Source organism: Podarcis bocagei (genome assembly GCF_964188305.1).
Source record: "Podarcis bocagei genome assembly, chromosome: 5".
NCBI classification, from domain to species: domain Eukaryota; kingdom Metazoa; phylum Chordata; class Lepidosauria; order Squamata; family Lacertidae; genus Podarcis; species Podarcis bocagei.
This window is the reverse complement of record NC_138129.1, coordinates 24261953-24276472: the sequence shown is the minus strand read 5'-3', so window position 1 is coordinate 24276472 and position 14520 is coordinate 24261953. Positions and strand designations below refer to the sequence as shown.

Here is a 14520-nt window from a genome sequence, read left to right as displayed (position 1 = left end):
TGCAAGATCAAAATCTAAAGAGGCAATATGTAGGACAGCAAAAGCAGCAGAAGTCGGGATGCTAACAAGGGCAGGATCTGAGCAATTGGCTGGCCAGTTACCAAGATAATGTGGAGGACAGAAGCTTGACATAACATGAAGAGACTCATTTCATAGCCAATCATGTTCTGGGATGTTTGACCAAAGGTAGTGAAATGCCAGGCACTTCTCACCATGTTTTCCAGCTCAGTGAGCAGGGTATAAGGTCTTTGCCTCCAGGATACGAAAGGCCTTCCTTCTACGTATTCCTGTAGGATTCAGACCTTGGCAACAAACAGTGATTTAAGCAATTGCTCTTTTATTGGAAGGAGATACTTCAGGACCTAGGCATTAAACCTAGTAGCCTAGTTATAAACCCACTTTTACAACGTCTCCTGCCTCTTGTAAATAAAAGCCATTTATTCGTTTCTCTCCCCAGAGCTGCAAGTTCATTGATAGCTGTGTGCTGTTAAAATAACCGTCGCTTCTCCAGACAAAGGTGACTGTTCCTGTGTTTATCTTTATATTCCTGCTGCTCTTCCTCCCGGGACTGTTCTGTATGTACGAACGTATAAAGATAGGTTTCGGTTTAACGTTTCCAACCGGAGTGTTTTGTAATGCAAAATGTTTTGCAGGCGCAATAAATTGACTCGGGCTGCCTCCCATCTACCAGGTCACCGAATGCCATCTCACTGCTGCCTGTGAAGGGGCAATGGAGCGGGCAAAAAGCGAAGGTGCGCCATGGGGATGACTCATTCCCTCCTTTGCAATGGCTGCTGGCTTTTGCCTCCGCAGCTGGAGCAGAGAGAAAACTGCAGTAGTTTCTATCTCTCCTCCAGATGCAGGGAATTTGCACTGAATGTGGATCTCCCAAAGAATTCCCCCTGAGCAGTGCAAGGGGGAGGGGGGAGAGGGGGGAAAGAGCGCAAGACCGGAGGGGAGGGAGATTGAGAAAGGAGAAATGTCAAGACTTTTGCAGCTGACCTGCTTTCGTACTTGCTTATAGTTCTGCGACACTGTGAGTTAGTTCAGAAGTCATGTTCAATACACATAGCCATGCTCCTTTCTGGTATGCAAAGTGGCATCAGAGGTAATTGAAGGAGAAGAAGGCAAAGAGTCTTGAAGTAACAGAGAACCTGACGTATTTGCATGTATATTCTCCCCCCCTTTTTTTTTTACTGTAGCCTCAATAATTTTTGTTAAGGGGTGGTCCAAGCCTTTTATACTGGGCACCAGACCACCTGTCTCCCCTCCCTTTTTTGGGGGGGGATGTAAATATTATTTTTAAAAATTTGCTCACTGGGCATGCTGCAAGCCCATCATCTTCATTTGCTCACACTCGAATTTGTATCTATACGTACATATCAACATAGTCAAATGATATGCAAATTTGCGGCCTGAGTCTGTTATATGTTTAGCAACACCTCTGGTTTTTCCTTTGTGATTTTTGGGCCCATAAGTGTCATCTATCATCCCTAATGGATGCGGGTGGTGCTGTGGTCTAAACCACCGAGCCTAGGGCTTGCCGATCAGAAGGTTGGCGGTTCGAATCCCTGCGATGGGGTGAGCTCCCGTTGCTCTGTCCCAGCTCCTGCCAACCTAGCAGTTCGAAAGCATGTCAAAGTGCAAGTACATAAATAGGTACCACTCCGGCGGGAAGGTAAATGGCATTTCTGTGTGCTACTCTGGTTCGCCAGAAGTGGCTTAGTCATGCTGGCCACATGACCCGGAAGCTGTACGCCGGCTCCCTCGGCCAATAAAGCGAGATGAGCGCCGCAACCCCAGAGTCGGTCACGACTGGATCTAATGGTCAGGGGTCCCTTTACCTTTACCTTATCATTCCTAATATCTTTAGTCTCCTTATTCACTACGGTATCTTGACTCCTTCTTTCACAGTGATTTCTCACACGTGCTAAAATTAGTTTCGTCTGCTAAATTGCTACATTAAGCAGATATATATATAAAAAGGAGGGTGAGTGTGTCTAAAACTGCATTTTATTACAGTGGTGCCCCTGTTAAATATTCCCTAGATCTAAATCAGCCCTTGACAATAATAATAACACCCACTTTATTTATGTTACAGGTAGGTAGCCATGTTGGTATGCCACAGTTGGGGGAAAAATAAAAAATGAAAAAATTCCATCCAGCACCAATAACTAACTTAGTTGGTCTCTAAGGTGCTACTGGACGGAATTTATTTATTTATTTTGTTTCAACTTTATTTATGTGTTTGAGTTGTTTAAACTGTTTTTAACACTGTGTTTTAATGGCCGTAACCCTCCTCTGGGACCATAGGGTGAGGGAGGGTAATTAATAATAATTTCTGAACATGTAGCAATTTTTCACCACACTCGAGAAAGAAGTTTAATGGCACTTGGGACCATTTTCTAAAACTTAATGAAAACTAGCAAGAAGCTGTTTACTCTTTATCAGCTCATTAACTAGCCCAGGTAGCTGTGCACTTAATGTGCAATCAATAGCAGGTAATGATTATGTCCAGGCTGTCGAATCCCAGAGCAGTTGTGTTAAATCTGGTAAGCAAACACGCAAGAAAATAGTTAATCTGGTAGGCAAACAAACAAGAAAATAGTTAAATATGGTAAGAAAACACACAAGAAAATAGGTAAATACAGTAAGCAAACACTCAAGAAAATAGTCCTGTGGAAATGTACATAGAAGATAAACTTTTGCACACACTATGCATTTATAGCACATCCATTGCACATTTAAAGCACCTGATTTCCCCCAAAGAAATCTGCGATCTGCAGTTTCCCACTCACAGAACAACAAACTCCCAGCACCCTGAACAAACTTTAGTCCCCATGCTTCTTTGGGAGAAATCCTGTGCTTTAACTTTGCAAAGGATGTGCTCTAAACTCATGCCTAAATATGGTAACCATACTGTGCACTTTAGCTGTGCAGGACTATGGTCACAACATAGAATTGACATTAACAGCATTATTAATGCTTTCCTAATTATAGAATTGACATTAAAACTAATCATAAATGATGCACATCTTTCTCCTGCCCTATGCATAGCTCACTGCATATGTGATTCTGTTGCGCCCAGAGGGGATCTGCACTGGGTTCTGCCGAATTTTCTCAGGCATTCCTGACACACACACTGTGCTCATTTACTCATGTTCGATTCTCTCCAGGACTCCGGTGTGTTGGCTGCTCCCACAAGGAGCATAAATATGGACAGTGGTATGGACAGTAAGGGATAAATATGGACAGTAAGGGAGCAATACTGACTATGGGAAGCCAGAGTAATTTATGTCAGTTTAAGACAGCGTCAAGTATGCCAGATCCAAACCCTGCTCAGGAGCAGAGCTACTTCCAGCTAAGGTGACAGAAGGAAAATGAGCGCTTAAAACAGTGTTGACTTACACCACACTTTTCATAGAATCATAAATGGAAGGTGTTCCTAGGGGCATCTAGTCTGACCCCGTGCAATGCAGAAATCTCCGCTAAAGCATCCATGACAGATGACCACCCAACCGCTGCTTAAAAGCCTCCAAGGAGAGTCCACCACCTCCCAAGGAAGACCATCCATTGTTGAATAGCTCTTGCGATCAGAAATTTGTTCCTGATGTTTAGTTGGAATCTCCTTTCTTGTAACTTGAAGCTATTGGTTTGAATTCTACCTTCCAGAGCAGGAGAAAACAAACTGGCTCCATCTTCCAGCTCTTGAGGTATTTGAAGATGGCTGTCATATCTCCTCTCAGTCTCCTCTTTTCCAGGCTTCTTCGCTGGTTTAAGCTTCCCCAAGTTTGCAGGTCATGTGCCTGAGCTGAACAGAGCTAGGATCCAGCATATGCCCCCCTTGCCTGGTCCCCACACACCCCTGAAATGCCCTTTTCTTGGGATTTACACTGGCCTTGACTGCAGTGAACCAGGATGAAGGACTTACAGTGGTGTATCCCTTCATTCCTCTAGGGCTTGCACAGGTGAACTTCTCACTGTGCCTTATAAGTCTAGTATGAGGCAGAGAACTTTTTCCAAATCGAGGGCCACATGCCGGAGGTAGTCTTGGCCAGAGACAAAACTAACAGAACAATAAATATGAACTCTCTTCCTTTCCTTTGTTTATATTTTACATTTTACAGCAGGTTAGTTTCTTCATTCGTACATCCCTCTCCATTCTTCATGCAGGCAAGCAAGACACATTATCAGTGCTCGAAGAAAATATTGAGGGAAAATGTAAAGCAGGGCTGCAGTGCGGTGTTGCCCAAGGTGTGTGAGGGCCAGTTAAAAATGCCTCAAGGACCACATGTGCCCCCTGGGGCTAAGGTGCCTCATCCCTGACATTGTAATTAACATAGTGAATGTTTTCACTTGGCCAAAAGGTTGAGAAAACAGATATTCTCCAGACTGATGGGAGGGGGAAGCATTGATTTCAGCACCACATTACAGTCACACATATCTTCCATTGATCTCACCTTGATGTAATAGCGAAACCCAATTTGACAGAAGGGCAATTTCTATTCTCTCTCTGTCTCTCTCTACGGGCACACACTTAACTCATCAAAGCGGAGTCTCCTGTGAATTAAAGTAACACCTAATCTGGGATGCTTCCTTTAAACACCATTCAGCAGTTCCCATTAGGACAAATCTTCTCCCCTGTAACAAGACTGCCTGGAAAAGATAGATCAGGAAATGAAACCAATCCCACACAAACCTTTTAGAAAAGGACGCTGACTTAAATGCACTTAAAATGCAGCCCGTTCTTCTCATGTCTCCTAGGGCAGAGAAATCTTGAAATCTGTGCCCATAATTAGTTCCACATAACACAACCACTCAGGTGAATTCACTTGCATTTACTTCTTGGCTTCCAGGCTGCTGATCCATCCATTCCTAATTACCATTAAAAAATAAAAAATAAACAGCTTTTTGCTTCATGTCACAGCAGAAAGGAATCTCTTCCTTCCACTTCTGAGGTCTAAAAAGCTTTTCGCTGTGCTTGATGGACCCAGTATGCAAACCCATCTCAACTGGTTTCCAAATAGATTTTGGGGCAGGGAAATAATATGGGGGTGTAGCATTAAGTGATATGAGTTAAGGAAAATGCATTATTAAATCACATGCTCTTTTTTGTGAAAAATGTAGAACAGACTACTTTGGGAGGTTGTGGACTCTCCTTCTTTGGAGATTTTTAAGCAGAGGTTGGATGGCCATCTGTCATGGATGCTTTAGTTGAGATTCCTGTATTGCAGGGGATTAGACTAAATGACCCTTGGGGTCCCTTCCAAGTCTATGATTCTATCATTCTATGATTCCCTGCATCTGAGCAATGTGCCCCAAGGAAAGCTTTGCTGGATCAGGTTGTTGTAGAAAAATTGGGGGTTGGTTTTTGCTGCCCAGCTCTTCAAGGGACTCCAAGTCCTCTAAGTCCATGATCAGTCAGAAAAGAATATGCCCTTAAGACAGGATTTGTATTGGGAAAGGTGTCCAAGTATTACTTTACGTCTAATCCAGCACCCTGTCTCTCAGTCTTCTGACGGATGCTTCTGGGTCACCATCAAGGAGTGATGGAGGCAATAGGCCTCTCCTGCTGTTGGCTTGTAGCAACTCGTATTTGGTGGCATTCTGCTTCCAAACATGGCTGCAGAACTGCCTTGGCTAATAGCCATCAATGAAGCTTATTCCCCATGAATCTTCCAGATGCCCTTTTACAGCTAGCTGCCTAAGCTAGTAGCTTCTTGTGGCAGCAAGCGCATGAATTAATGATGCGCTCTGTGAAGAAGTGCTTCCGCTTGTCTCTTCTGAATCTACTGCCAACCCGTTTCACAAGATGATCCAGAGCACTATTGTTATGAGAGGCGCAGGAAAAGCTTCTATCCACTTTCTCTACCGTGTATACCGTGTCCCAGCTCAGCTGTATCTCCCCTCCCTAAACTACGAAGTCCCAAACACCCCTTTTCCCAAACCAAAGCTGATCCAGCCCCCCCCCAATGTGCATTCAGCAAAACAGCATAGGATGACTTGCAGCACCTTAAAGAGTAAAAAAATTATGGTGGCATAAGGTTTAGTGATCTCAAGCCCACTTTGTCAGGTGCATGAAATGAAATTCTAGCTGGATATAAAGGAGAAAACAGTAAGGTGGGAGTTGAATGGCAATGAGATGCAAAAATTACCGCCAGTGATAATTACGGTTTAAATGTCTGTTATGTAGTCACGCCCTTTACAGTACTAGGTTTGCCAAGCATATATTCAGCTTTGCTGAGATGATAGGCTGAACATCTGTAGCAGAGCAGGAAATCATTCACTAGTAATTTGCATTACCCTTTTCTGCACATTTTCCAGCCCTATGGTGGGGCCACCAAAACTACCACCTGTGCAACTTATGCTGATATTTTCATTCAACTATTCACCATGACCTTACAATCACTTTCCTATTTAGTTACCACCCATTCAGCCCCCACCTTAGATTCTTTCAGCTCCCAATGTACATCATTTCACATTTGCTTCTAACAAACACCACATTTTACAATCTTAAAACGACACTGGTTTATGTAATCTTTTCTGTTGGATCTGGAGTAAGCAGACATGTTTTCAAGATAGCTCCTGAAACTCCCAATTCACCATTTGCACAGAGGCTTGGTGAGGGCAGCAGGCACGGCACTGTCACCTACTCTTTGGGTGGAACTGGGTTAGGACGAGATAGAGGGCACGCCTGCCGGTTTGTGTGTGCGGTGGAGGAGTCTGCATGTGTGAGGAGTGTGTGTTATGTGCAGGGCTGTTGTGCATGTAATCCTGTGTGCAAGAAAGAGTGTGTGTGTGTGTTCAGTGGCATTTGGCCCTCACAGGATTGGCCACACTTAAATGTGGCACGAAAAGCCGGTCCCCCTATGTTGCATTATTTTTAAAAAACCGTTCCACAAAGTGCTGGGTTCCACAAAGATGCGGATGTTTGGGAAACCACCCCTGCCGCAAAAATGCCTGGCCAGGGCAGTGATTTCAGGATTTAAAATCCTGCTCAGTTGGTAGAGGCGTAGAGCATGAGACTCCTAATGGGTTTGAGACCCACAAGGGGCAAAAGAGTCCTACACTGTAGGGGGTTGGACTATAGGGCCATCGTGGGCCCTTACAATTCTATGATGCCTCTTTTTCTCCACCAAATCCCCACGAAGCCAAGGCCTGGGTCGCGGGGCCTGTTGTCCGATTTCGTCTCCCAGGTCTCCCTTCCCTCTCCTCCCCTAAGGTTCCCTTCCCTTCTTCCAGCTTTTGCCAGATCCCTTTTGTCTTCCCAGGGAGAACAAAGGGAAGGGGGGCTTTCTCACCCCCACGCAGCTCCCCCTCGTTCTCCTCTCTCGTTCCTGCAGCCGACCTCCCCCTCCCTTGCAATTATCTGCGCCGGCTGCCTGCCCAATTCCCCTAACCGCTCTCTTCTCCGCTTCCTCTGATTTACGCTTAGGCGCACAAATCCCATCCCGGTTTGCCCAGAGGCTTCCCCAGCCACGCATCTCTCCTAATTAACTGCCTTCCCAATGGTCCCGGCGCTAGACGGCGGAGGCAGGGCTCCAAGGAGCACCGAGGAGGCTTCTCCCTTCTGAGTCTGCCTGCCTGCCTGCCTGCCTCTTTCGGTTGCAGGCCTCTCCGCTCGGGAGAGGACGAGGAGGAGCCTCCAAGACCAGGCTCGGCGCGATCCCTTATCCCTGCGCTTGTTTGCCTCTTTCTCCCTCTGTGAAACAGAGCGCGAATTTGTAGACGGTGCCTAGCAGGCGGGCTGTCTCGCCTGGCGGCCGTCGGCGGCGTGGCGAACTGAGCTTCAAAAAGGCGCAGAATGGCAACTTTCGGCGTTCAGCCGCCGGCGCTGGGGAGGTGTCCCTTTTGGATCGCCTGGCGCGGCGCAGCGCGCAGCGGCTGGAGGCGCCCCGGGCGCCGAGAAGAGGAAGGCGCGGGGCAGCGGCAGCGGCGGCGCTAAAGGGCTGGTTCTCTCCGCTCCGGATCCGGGAGGAGGAAAGGAGAGGAGATCGGGCGCCTCCCGCCCAGCCGCACATGGCTCAACCGGAGCGCGGGGCCAGATCGCGGGCGGCGCCTCCCCCTCCAGGCATGTGCGTGCCCAACTCTGCCCGGGGCCCCTGGCCAGGGCGCAGCGGCTGAACGACTGTGCCCGGGAGAGGCACGCACCCGCGGCTCCCTGCGGGCACCTGTGCGGAGAGGTAGGTGGGACGCTAGCTGGGTTCTTCGGGGGGGAGGGCGGTGTAGAAATTTAATTAATAATAATAATAATAGCTGCCGTTAAGGGCGGAGGGTGGAAGGATCGGTCTTGCAATGGCGCGATCCTGGGCATGGTTGCTCAGAAGAAAGTGCTATTGGTCAGTGATGTTTACTCCCATGTAATTGGGTCTGAGGTTGAAGGCTGGGTCTTTCTCGTGCTGGGCGTGGTGGCCCCGAGGCTGAGTCTCTGCCCCACACCCAAGTGAAGCTCGTTCGCCCAGAGGGGACGCGAAGGTGGTCTATCTAGCCCAGCGCCTTTTCGCCCCCTTCCCGAGATTGATTTGAGCCATGGCTTAGTAGCACGCCCCCACCCCAATAACCCAATTTTAACGCCAGGGCTCAATCTGGTATAAGTTGAAGGGTCTTTATGAAGAGAGTGTTGTTGAGCATGTGCAGAGTGTTTGTTCCTGGAGAAGCATCTCTCACATCTAGGTGGATTTAGAGTCCCCAGGTGGGATTTGCAGGCTAGTGTGTGCTTTCATTAGGGTCTGATCTTGCTGGAGCTTTCCTAGTGGTAAATAGTGCGGGGTAGTAAGGTGAGATGAAACTGACAAAAGTGAGTGTCCCTGAGCGCACACAAAGTGTTTTTTTTTACTGCAGCTAGACTACTCACCACCTGATATTAGGGAGGTGAAGCTTCCAAGTCAGACAGCTGTGCGTCCAAGCAGGTCTGCACCCCTGTAGATCTCATTTTGGGACTGACCACTGGAGATGATTTGCTTAATCTCTCTCTCCCATCTGATCCCAGGATCACCTGCTTTTTCTCCTGGTGGGGGGGGGGGCTGTTACTGCTATGTCTATCCACTATTTAACAGTGCCTTCGGCAGACTTTTAAGGTTGTGGAGGGAGAGAATGGCCTGCCCCGAAGTGAGAGGCTCCATGCAACTAGTTGGCAGAAGCTTATTCCCTGTAGGGAATCCGCCAGCAGGCAAAGGTCAAGCCTCCTGTGCCCTTCCTTGGCATTCAACTTGGCACTGCCCCTTCCTCTCCTAAATGTAGTGGCCAACTCGGGGCCTTTATTGGCTATTAGAAGGCATTGGTGCAGTGCCAGCTGGGAAAAACTAGATTCCCAGTGGACGACAAATATGATGTGATTGCTGGTACAGGAATCTGGGAGGTCTGCGTTCAACTCCATGCCTGTCCATGAAGCTCATTGGGCAACCCTTGGCCAGTTGCCATCCTTGCCCCTTAACAGGCCTCACAGGACTGTTGTGAGGGTTAAATGGAGAGAACCTTGAGTTCCTTAAGATGAAAAGTGGGATGAGCATCTAATAAGGCCTGTTTGTTGCCTGGCTTCAGGTGGTCCCATTGCTCCAGAAAGCATCCTCATGTTTTGTACACATAATTCTCTCATCCCTTTGTTGGTACCTATCAAAGTGGAAGTCCGGGAGGCTTTGGCAATGGCTGGTTAGAAGATGCTCTCTGCAACAGCATTCTGCGTGAGGCTGCTGCTGAGAAGCAATCCAAGTGATGGGACATTGGGCTTCGCTGTGGGAAGAGAATGCTGAAATCCTTCCTCAGCCATGACCTTCACTGATGAGGGTTTGGGACAAGTAGTGATATTGGAGCACGTGTGGCTTTTGCGGTATCTTACGTATTGATTTTCAGTGCATCCTCATCTCCAACGTCACTGGTGCCCTTGAACAACCCACATAGATTCCCCATGGCCTGGGCCACCTTTCTGCAACCTGGAGCCCTCCAGATGTTTGCGGCGACAGCTCCCATCAGTCCCAGCAAGCGCCAGACTGGCAAAAGATGGCCTGCGTAGTTGCACTGTGGCATTTACAGCATTGGCACACAAGACCATGCAGGAAAAACCTCATGCATGTGTTTCCAGGTCCTATTTCCCGGGTTCTCTTTTGTGCCAATGGACTGAAATAGATGTACTGAAAGAACGTCCGGCGCAGGCAGCCTCCCACTACACAAAGGGGTTTTCTATAAGTCTTCCCTGTGATAATGGTTGCAGAATGTTTATGGCAATTACATAGAGATGGTCTTGCAAATTTCTTCGTACCTGTGTCCAAGTATCACACGGTTGCCCAAGTGGTGAGAAGGGGGAAAGATTCAGATGGCTCATCTGTGGTGTAGAGAAGGACGAAGCTGTAGGTATACTGAGTGCATTTTAATCTATATGCATGACTCAGTTGCTTGTTGTTGCGGCGAAGCGTGCAGTAGGAACACCTTGTTGCTTCTGTCTCATCTGCACCCTGCTGTGAGGGAGGGGTGGTGTGTGGTTAAAAGGGATTGTAGCAGGAAAATAGTACGCAAGGATTAAGAAGACCCATCTTGGCCCAGTCCCATTGCTGATCTCCCAGCAGCTGTATGTTTTTGTGTGTGTGCCTTTAATGTTCTTTTTTCCCTCCCCCAAAAGAACTGCGTAACTGCGTGTCCGCCCAAAACACCTGGGAGCCAGCTGTGTCTGGAGTGGTGTTTGACGTAAAGAACTCTGGTTCATCAGATGCTGTCTGGTAGCAGCTTTACCTGTCCTTGGGAGTGACATTAAAATGCAAGAAACGTGTTTCCTGGTCTCTCGTTCCTCCTGGTCTCTTCTAATCTGCTTCATAAAGTGGTCTGATTGCTCTAGCTCGGGGCTGTTGGCTGCTGGGCTTGGGGTCTTCATGAGGCCCTTGGGGTAAGATCTCCAATGTGGCCCAAGGCAATCTGTGCAAACCAGTTATTGAGACAGGAGTGCAAACATTTGGGCTGGGCTTGGTGGCCAGTCACTGTTTCTAGTGATGGCTTCCTGACCCCCAGAGGCAAGTTACACTGCATCCCTCATGTAAAGTGAAAAGTGGGGGGCTTAAAGGGGAACTGGTGGGTGACTGGCCCATTCTACTCTCACACTCCGTATTCTTTGCTCTATAAGACGCACCCGACCATAAGACACACCTAGTTTTAGAGGAGGAGAACAAGAAAAAAAATATTCTTGCCCTCTCTGCTCAGTGCCTCTCCAGCAAAGCAGGAGGAGAAATGGAAGGGGCTCCATTTCTCCTGCCGCTTCGCTGAAGGGGCACTGCACAGAGAGGGAAAGCTGCGCAGCGCCTCTCCAGAGAAGCGAAGCCAGGAGAGCAAGAAGGATCAGTGCGCACCGATCCCTCTTGCTCTCCTTGCTTCAGTGAAAGCTGTGCAGCCTGCATTCGCTCCATAAGACGCGCACACATTTCCCCTTACTTTTTAGGAGGGGAAAAGTGTGTCTTATAGAGCAAAAAATACAGCATCTTCCCTTGCTGTCAGTGACTTTTTGAAAACCAGTTCATTCTTTAGCGGAATACACTAGATCTTTGCCTGTTGGTCTCTAGTATTAAGCTTGCGATTGCTACTGATGAACATATTTGAAGACCTCTGAATTGCACCAGCCTCAGAACTAGGAAATGAGGCTTTTACTAAGGCAGAAAGGGTGTTCTATTAATCCTCTCCTGCACCTCACTTGAAACAGCAATTCAAGTGCTCAGGATTGAGGAGAGGATGTAGTTGGCAATTTACCATTGTTTGCAAGCCACAAAGGGATGTGGAATACCATTTGCCAGAGAACAACAACAACACGCTTCTCTTAGGGTTTCCAGGAGGCATATGCCTAGTCTCTGTGGAACAAAATGCTTAACTAGATGGGCTTTTAGGGTGGTTCTTATGAATATGTGGTGTCCTTTGATCAGTGGGAAAGGAGAGATGTGCAACAGAAATGTCTAGTCTGGCAGGACTGGGAGCCACACTTTCTAGCATTTAAAAGGTTTTTGGAGGCAAAGCAGTAGCATGTAGCTTAGATGATGGGGACCTGGTGCTCCGGTCTGATGTTCTCAGAGGGAGGAGGAACTGGTATTGTTGATGGCAATGCTAGTGAAGAACTTTAGCATGCATGAAGAAAGGTGGCGTGTTAAAGGGATTTAAAAAAAGATTAAGCAGACCACAGGACTTACTGCTGTTCCCCTCCCCATCAAAAGAATATTTTATGAACATGAAGAAGTGGAAACCCACGAAACTGGCCAGAAATATAAGGATGAAGGTGACCTCCCAAGCATAGGATTTCCCTACTGGTTCACTAAGGGAAAACATCAGTCATGGTCCTCCTCCTTCCCTTGATCTCATGGCTAGAGAGATGTTGCTGAAACTCATAATTACCCGGCTTAGAAAACAGGTTGCCCTGCTTGTAATGAATGAATGCACTGCAAATCACAATTGCTGATTCATTTCAGCAGAGGTAAGCTTCCCATAACTAGCTGAGCTGTGGCGTTTCTGGCTTCCGTGGAGCCTCCTGAGTCTTTGCCTCCTCCTCCTGCAAAACATGAGGAAGTATGTGTGCGCTTCAAAAGTACACTTCAAAAATGTATTTCCATAGCAAGTCATTTATCATATTTCTTCCGTAGGTTCTTCCCAGGAGGATGTGGACAGCTTATTCCCATCCTTCATTAGTTAGCCAGGCTGAGGCTGGGCAGCTGTGTTATAAAATGGGTGCATGTCTCACTGTCGGAAGGTGAGATCATGGCAACACTTCAAGTCAGGCTTTGGTAACCTGGTGTCTTCTGGAAGCTTTGGAAAAACATCTGCAGGGCACCAGGTTGGCAACAGCTGGTGGAAGGGTTGAGTGTATTAGGGGGAAAACAACAACCTCACAACTTTATCCTGCCAGTTTGAACAGCTTTCACCCTGTATGAGATCTGTTGTGCTTGGCTGGGCAAAGTGCTTGAGTGTGTGAAGCAGTTTCAAGGTTTCTTGAATCAGAATATTCTTTTCCAATCACATTTCAAGCCTGCTTTTGGACCTGAAAGTGCTGGTGGGAGCCCTCCAACAGGAGATCAACAGAGGTCCACCTCTCTGTGGCTTATGATGCCATCAACTATTGTACCCTTGGTGGGGTGTAGTGTCTCCATCCTCTCCTGATGAGCCAGTCCCAGAAAGTGGTGGTGGGAGACTGCATTTAGGATATGTGGTACTACATGTTCCATCTTGTTTCCTGTTCCCTTAACATACGTGGATCTGCTGGGAGAGGCCATTCAGGGATTTGGACCAGGATAGGACATCATCTGCTTGCAGATGACACTGAGCAACATCTCTTGTTTGCATCTTCTGATCCTAGGGAGGCAAGATTAGAAGCCCTGAACTGGCGTCATCTTTGGATTGGATGAGGTCAAACTGAAGCTTAACCACGCAAGACGGAGGTACTGTTGGTTGTGGGGTTCTAGTGGTCAATATGTTTCAGACAAGATTGCACCCTCCTCTCTCTGCCCTTTCCTACACAAAATGCAGCAGGTTTGCAGTTTGGGGAGTATCCCTGGATCAGGTTCTGCTCCTTAAGCAGAATTGATAGTTGTGGCCAGTAGCGTGTTTTACCAACTTGATATTTTATGCCAGCTATACTGGCAAAAGCACATCTGGCCTGTGTGTTCATGTCACCTCCAGGCTAGCTTCCTGCAGTGTGCTGTATGTGGAACTGTCCTTAAAGACTCTGGAAACTTCCATTGACTCAATGCAGCTGGCAGGATTCTGACTGGAGCTGTTCTACTGGATCATATTTTATCAATCTTTTGCCAGCTGTGCTGGATACCATTCTGCTTCCAGACTCAGTTCAAGAGGCTGGTATTGACCTTTACAGCTCTAAATGGCCTGGCACTAGAATCTCAATTGCCTCCCACTGTTTGAATCTATCTTATTCTGCATCAAGAGGCCCTCAGTTAAACTCCCTGGTGTCAAAGGTACAGCAGGTGGAGACATGGATGATAACTTTGTGGTGGTGGTACCCAATATCTAGAACAGCTTCCTAAAAGAGGTCAGTACACATAGTCTCCTCGGTGCCTACTTTTACATGTGAATCAAAGACTATTTTTTTTATCTCAATGAGCTTCTTTAGATCTCTCCGGCTGGTCAGTTTTAAAACCCTAGAGCTAGGCCAAAACTTTCTGCCCTCCAGCTTTCGGACTCCAGCCAAACATGAATTTGAAAATGGCCCATGACACACTGGATGCTCTAGACCTGGGATGGAGAACGTGCAGTTTTCCAGATGTTGATGGACTACAACTCCCATAATTCCTGACCATTAGCCATACTGGCTGGGGCTGTTGGGAGTCCAGCAGGGTCTCCATCCATCTAATAGACAGATCACCAGTGAGAACCACCTTCAAAGGTCACCCAAGAGACCTATGCTGAAATTCCTTCAACCCACTTGAACTTTGGCCCTTTTAAAATACTCTGTCTTTTTGCCCTTGCTCCCTTTTATGCTTAGGTCTCCATCTTACATTGCATCACTTCCTCTGCAAAGCTTTGGCTCAACTACAGCTTCACAACAGA

At 47.4% G+C, this 14520-nt stretch overlaps 1 protein-coding gene across 6 annotated transcripts in view; it reads left to right on the top strand.

Annotated features, from left to right (window-relative positions):
* The first annotated feature begins 400 nt into the window (after positions 1-400).
* KCNS1 (potassium voltage-gated channel modifier subfamily S member 1) overlaps positions 401-14520 on the top strand; it is a 72386-nt gene continuing 58266 nt past the window's right edge. For 4 of the 6 annotated variants that reach the window (XM_081196427.1, XM_081196426.1, XM_081196425.1 and 1 more), the window contains exons 1-2: positions 8083-8183; positions 13313-13394. The gene's annotated coding sequence lies outside the window, so the exon portion shown is untranslated. Of the gene's footprint in view, positions 753-7746; positions 8184-13312; positions 13395-14520 lie in introns of those variants that run through there. The other 2 variants (XM_081196424.1, XM_081196428.1) reach the window with 2 other exon arrangements.